This window comes from Arachis ipaensis, chromosome B09, assembly GCF_000816755.2.
Source record: "Arachis ipaensis cultivar K30076 chromosome B09, Araip1.1, whole genome shotgun sequence".
NCBI classification, from domain to species: Eukaryota; Viridiplantae; Streptophyta; class Magnoliopsida; order Fabales; family Fabaceae; genus Arachis; species Arachis ipaensis.
Genome location: NC_029793.2, coordinates 32,715,705 through 32,722,899, shown reverse-complemented (window position 1 = coordinate 32,722,899; position 7,195 = coordinate 32,715,705).

The following is a 7,195-nucleotide window of genomic DNA, read 5'->3' as shown; positions in this document are numbered from 1 at the left end:
AAATTTTTTTTATTAAAATTTAAATAAAAAATATCTATAGTAATAATTATTATTATTATAAATATTTTATAATTTAACAATATTAAAAATAATTAATATTTATTTTAATCAATTTAGATTGGGTGAATGATCATCTTATTTATCTATTTAAGCAAATATTTAGAGTTCGAATTTCGCCTTGTGTGTATAACAATCTATTAGTTAGCGACAGATCCTTAATAAATAGAGCATCAATATGTGGTGGATTAGTCATCGACTTGCCGAGTTAGGAAATCCGTAGAAAAAAATTATATTTGTCTTTAAAATAGATTAATTTTCCCTTAATAGTAATATTTATGGACTTTTGTTTTGTTGAAATTTACTTGAGACAATTTTATTTATTGGTATCATATTCATTCTTGAAGTCAAAACAATATAATCAGCATTATTACTTGTTAAAACTTCACATTTTATGAAATGATTTCTAAATTTTCAAATTCATAAACTTATGTCATTATAAAAGTTATTAGATCGATCGATTAATATTTCTTGGTAACATATTATACCGAAACACTATTGTTGAGTATTAGTTAGCGTGAAGAGAAACCAATAACAACTTTTGTTATTCAATATATAATTTATTCTATTGAAAAATAAATTAATATTTTATAAATTTGTAAATACTTTTTTTTCTACGTTTTTACACTATTTAATTTGACAATATTTACCATTAAAAAATAACAAATGACCATACTATTTTACAATATCTGTGATGTACAAAGTAATTTCTTATCTTAAAATTAATTCTGGTTAGTGAGATAAAATTTAAAATATTTTTTATTTTCTTACTCAAATTTAAATTTAAATTTAGAATTAATTAACAACTCATTTTTTAATTTCAATAAAAAAATAAATTGGTTAGATACAAAATATTTAACATTTAACAATTTCAATCATTTAAATTTTAATTACCAAAAATTGGATTAAAAATTAATTATAAACTTAATAATCGATAATATATATATAATATTAAGATGAAAAAATTGTTCAATAAATTATATAAATAGTCATTACAAAAAAGAAAAAAAATTATATATCATATATAATAATCTTTAATATATATAGTTTTATGTATATATTAAGATTATCTATTTTAATTATATGAGTAATTATTGTTATTTTTACTTTTTCGTTACATTAGAAAATAATATTTAAAATTAAAAAAGAGATAATTAATATTTTTAATTTGAATTAAAAAATATCTTATAAATATATCCAACTTTTATATATACTAAGTGTTATAATATTAAATAGTATAGTATTTGCTATAACAATGACTTAAAATATTAATCCAAGATATATTTGGGCCTAGTAAGACCTCAATACAAGCAAGATCAACTAAAATCCATTGTTAGGGTCTCAAATTCGACTTAGGTTCATTACCTTAAATGCCCAACGCAAATGAAGTCCACGCGTCCCCTCTTAAATCGGCTCAGATTGGATCCCGTTGCTAGTTAGATATGGTAATGAGTACTCAGGGGAGCGTGAGAAGCCCTCTTCCCATCCCTCACTCCTATTTTAAAAAAATGCCCCATTCCTTCTCTGTCATTGCAAGTTCCCGTTTAATTATCCCTTAAGAAATGCAGATCTCCTCGGGTATCTACGAATATTCTTTGAAAACTTTTGAAAAAAATTAACACAAAAAGACATAATATAATAATCATAAAATAATCGATTCAATATAATTCAACACAAGTTATAACATATTCGTTATGAAAAATAACATTTCAAAAGGAGAAAACATAAAAACATATTCCAACATAATAACATAACATAATTTTTTGGGACGATACTGAGCGACGTAGTGACGGACTTGAGAGGCAGAGAAAGTGAGTTAGAGAGAGAGGATCGAGGCTGAGAATGAGTCTGGAAGAAAAAGGAAGAATTTGAATTCAAAGCAGAAATTAGGGTTACTAAATTCAAAAAATGGATTTATGTATATATAAATTAGGAATTAATAATTTTATATTTGCGTATATTTAATAGGTTCTATGAGGTAGGTACTTATGTCCATGTCCCCATTAGGGTGACAAACAGAAAAGTCCGCTCTGTCTTGCCAAAAGCCCGCTATCTGATGGGCTGGCCTACCCCGCCTCGCCTAGTAAGGCGGTCCTAAATTTCTCTTCCGCCCCGCCTAACGGTAGAGCGACGTTTACCGGAAGAGGGACACTTGCCTCCACTGAAATTGTAAAAGAATATTATATATATGCCTCTGTTTTATTTTGTTTGTCTCAATAATAAATTATAAATGACTTTTTTGAGGTTTATGTTAAAATATTTATTTTATTAAATTTAACCATATATTTGTCTTGTTAAATTTGATTTAATATCAAAATTTAAATAAAAATGAATAAGTAGTGATAATATATTTATTAAAAGTGAAATCTTATAAGTAGTTGTGTTCATGTGAAATTAACCGTTAAAAATTGTTAAATGATGATTTAGTCAAACTTGTTAAATCTTCTAACGATTCTCAAATTGTAAATTTATATAAAAATAACTACACATGAATTTTGATCTTTTTAAAAACTAGCCAACTAGTTAATCATCAAACTAAAATATAATTTTCCAGACATAAGTAAAATTATTAGTATTTTTCAAATATTGGTTATATTGGTTAGAAGTTAAGAATATCGTTTAGGATCTATCAGGTGAAACTTAATGTTTAAGATTTACAAGGTTATAGTTTGGAAGGTAGGATTTGAAGGATTTAAAATTTAATAATTTTGAGGGTTTAGAATTTAGGGTTGAGAATAGGGGCAGATCAACATTTACCGAAAGCGAAGTACTTATCTCCACTGAAATTGTAAAAGATTATATATATATATATATATGCCCTATTTGATTTATTTTATTTGTCTCCATAATAAATTATAAATGACTTTTTTGAGGTTTATGTTAAAATATTTATTTTATTAAATTTAACATATGTTTGTCTTGTTAAATTTGATTTAATATCAAAATTTAAATAAAAATGAATAAGTAGTGATAAAATATTTATTAAAAGTAAAGACTTATAAGTAGTTGTCTTTATGTGAAATTAACAGTTAAAAACCGTTAAATGATGATTTAGTCAAACTTGTCAAATCTTCTAACGATTCTCAAATTGTAAGTTTACATAAAAATAATTATACGTGGGTTTTTATCTTTTTAAAAATTAGCCAACTAATTAATCACCAAAATATAGTTAACGAACTAACTTTTAACTATCGACATTTCCTAATGTTGTTTTTTAATTGTAAAAATTCTACTTTTAGAAGGTTTAAGATTTAAAATATAAAATAAACAAAATTATTTTGAAAAAGTTAATTGGCATTGACTAAAAGAAATTAACTTCCTAATTAAAATTTTATTGATTTTTTTATTTTATTGACTAAAAGAAATTAACTTCCTAATAATATACGCCCTCTTTGTTTTATTTTCTTTGTCTCCATAATATATTATAAATCACTTTTTTGAGATTTATGTCAAAATATTTATTTTATTAAATTTAACTATATATTTGTCTTGTTAAATTTGATTTAACATCAAAATTTAAATAAAAATAAATAAGTAGTGATAATATACTTTTTAAATGTGAAGATTTATAAGTAGTTGTCTTCATGTAAAATTAACAATTAAAAATCGTTAAATGATGAATTAGTCAAACTTGTCAAATCTTTTAACGATTCTCAAGTTATAACTTTACATAAAAATAACTATACGTGAGTTTTTATCTTTTTAAAAACTAGCCAACTAGTTAATCACCAAAATATAGTTAACGAACCAACTAATTGGCATTGACTAAAAGAAATAAACTTCCTAATTAAAATTTTATTGATTTTTTTATTTTAATTCTTATACATAATAGTCTAAATATATGTAAAGAAAAAAAAATTCTACTTAACTTATACATTATGGTTAAGGCCTTATGATTTATGGTCTTAAATTTAGAATTTAGAATTTAGAATTTATTGATAAGTGTGTAGAATATATATTGTAATTCATTTGATTAAAATAACATATGTTGTAATTCAATTGATTAAAATATTCGTTAATAATTATTTGAGTAAAGAACAAATAGGTCCCTAACCTTTTTTTCTGCGGACATTTTCGTCTCTAAGAATTGGAAAATACATTCATGTCCCTGACCCTTTCAAAACGCGGACAAATTTACCCCTCCATTGAAGTGACTCCGTTGGACTCAATGGAAAACGCTGACGTGGCTCCCGTGACGCTGACCTGGCCGTTACGGGAGCACACGTGGCATGTAGCATTTTAAAACAGCACATATTAGTCCTCTCACATCAAAAGTGTAGCTTTTCAAAACAGGACATATTAGTCCTCCCATCCCAAAACGACGTCGTTTCACCCAAACCCCCAATCTTTCACATTTATGAGCCCTAATCCTTCCACATAAACGGTGAAGTGGGTCGCTGTCCTCAGCCACCTCTAACCTCAACCACCTACTGGAACCTGTATACTAGTCGAAGGTCAAATAGAAAGACCAGCAACAGAAGGAAAGCATGTTATTGAGCTCAAAGCTGACAAAGTTCTTCACATTGGGATAGTAGATGTTGACAAGAATCCATTATCAAAGAAGAGAGTTCCACTGGAGATGTTAAGGGACTTTTTCCAATTTTGACCGCGTACAACAACGGTAAAATTCATAATTACTTTGATATTTACTCATTCTATTAATTTTGATTATCCATAGTTAGCTTAGATTTCTTGACAGGTGACATGGGTAGTTGGTTGAATTAACTCAATTTGTATAGAACCTTATCATCTTAACCATAAAATAAAATTGATGGTTGCTCATTGCATCCTAATTATAGGAATGACAATCATATATTTATTTCTTAAAAAATGATGAGAAGTTAAGACTAAATTTGTTTTTTTTTCACTAAATGACATGTAGGTGGCAACTGTCATGCGTATTCGCAATACTCTGTCGTTTGCAACCCACTCATTTTTCAATGGTCAAGGATTTCTTGATGTGCAAATACCAATTATAACCACCACAGACTACGAAGAATTTGGCAAATTGTTCCTGGTGGCCGGCCTGGAACAGAAACCTGACAAGCATAAGCTTAGTACTATCCATGAGACTGATGGTGTTAGCCTTGATATTGTGAAGGCAGCTGCTAAAGAGAAGAGCAATATAGTTGAAACTTTGAAAAGGACTGAGGGCAATAGGGAAGCTCTGGCTGCTGCAGTTCAAGATCTGCGAAAAACAAATGAACTGGTATCACAGTTGGAAGCCATAGAGAAGAAAAATTTAAAATCCTTATCATCGAAGGATGAGGTGGTTGATGCTTCTAGAGATTTGTTCTTGACTGTCTCCGGTCGCTTGCATCTAGAGAGTTATGCATGTGCTCTTGGAAATGTCTACTTATTTGGACCAAGATTCCAGGCAGATAAAACATATTCGGCCAAGTATGCTTTAGAAATGTGGATGGTTGAGGTTGAAATGGCTTTTTCGCAGCTGCGAGTAACATTTTTTCCTCTCTATATCACTGCTTTATAATATACTCAGTTTATTGCATACCATTTATCTATTTAACATTTCAATATCTGAATCCATAGAATGCAGTATTACTTATATATACAGAATTATTAGCCATCCTTCTAAGTTGCTGATCCAGCCCAATGAAATTTGTTAGAGTAGAAATAATTTATATATGCTGTATCTCCAAAGTTAATAATAGGGAAAATTGAGACAAGCAAAAACAATGGTTGGATTATGATTAAATATGAACAAGCAGAGAATTTCTATATTTTTTCTTTACAGAATTGAATTTTATCTTCTGAACAGCCACAAAAAATTATATATATAGCAAATTTCTCAGAATGATATTGAAAATAAAAAAAATGGAAGTTGCTCATTAAGAAACCTTAATTTAATTAAATATGACAAAAATTTATTATACTTGTGCATCAAATTAGTGCAGTTTTACATATTTAAATTAATATACAAAGTTCTCAAGTCATAGTCCCTTTAATTAATAGTTGTAAACTTCTAATTCCTTCTTATATTCTGATTTGGAGGCTTCTTTTGTCATTTAATAGCACATTGTACTTTGTGGTGCTTGCAGGATGCCATGAATTGTGCTAGTGACTATTTCAATCACCTCATTATGTATGTTTTGGAAACATGCCATGAAGATATGAAGTTTATTGCCAAAAGAATTGAAACGCCTGCTTCACTCGTCTTCAGCAGACTGCGTCAGGTTTTCCTGAAATGCTTTCCTACAATGAAGTCATAGATATTCTAAGAAAGGTAGTTGTTACTTCTAAATGCTGAGATGAAAACAAGAGATTTTCTTTCTTACTGTTTTAATTGTGCTCCTAGGTTAAAGATAAGAAATTCGAAACAAATTTCAAATCAGGTGTTGCACTCACTGCAAAACACTTAAGAACACTTGAGGACAGTGACCCACTTCACTGGAAGGATTAGGGCTCATAAATGTGAAAGATTGGGGGTTCGGGTGAAACGACATCGTTTTGGGGTGGGAGGACTAATATGTCCTATTTTAAAAAGCTACACGTTTTGGTGTGAGAGGATTAATATGTCCTGTTTTAAAAAGTTACATGCCACGTGTGCTCCTGTAACGGCTAGGTCAGCGCCACGGGAGCCACGTCAGCGTTTTCCGTTGAGTCCAACGGAGTCACTTCAATGGAGGGTAAATTTGTCCGCGTTTTGGAAGGGTCAGGGACATGAATGTATTTTTCAATCCTTGGGGACGAAAATGTCTGCAAAAAAAAAAGTCAGGGACCTATTTATCCTTTACTCTAATTATTTTATTATTACAAAAAAATAATAATGTAAAACATATACTTATTATGAATGTAATAGTTTTTATTTATTTTCAGTATTTTAGGTTACAATCTACTAAAAATATGCCTAAAGTCATTGCTAACTTAAGTATCGGAATCTCTTGCATGTACCATCCTCTATCTTCTCCCAAGGAACTCGGACGGTAGTACCTCGGCTCAAGAACAAGCAGACGTTGTCTCACAAGGAGTCTGGATCTCACATCCAAACCCAAATCACCGTTTCAGGTAACCATCAGAACAAATATTTTTTTATATATTTAATAGATAACAAAAAATATTTAAAATAATTAAAATATATTTCATTAATAGTAACGTATATATCAAGAAAGAATTTTAA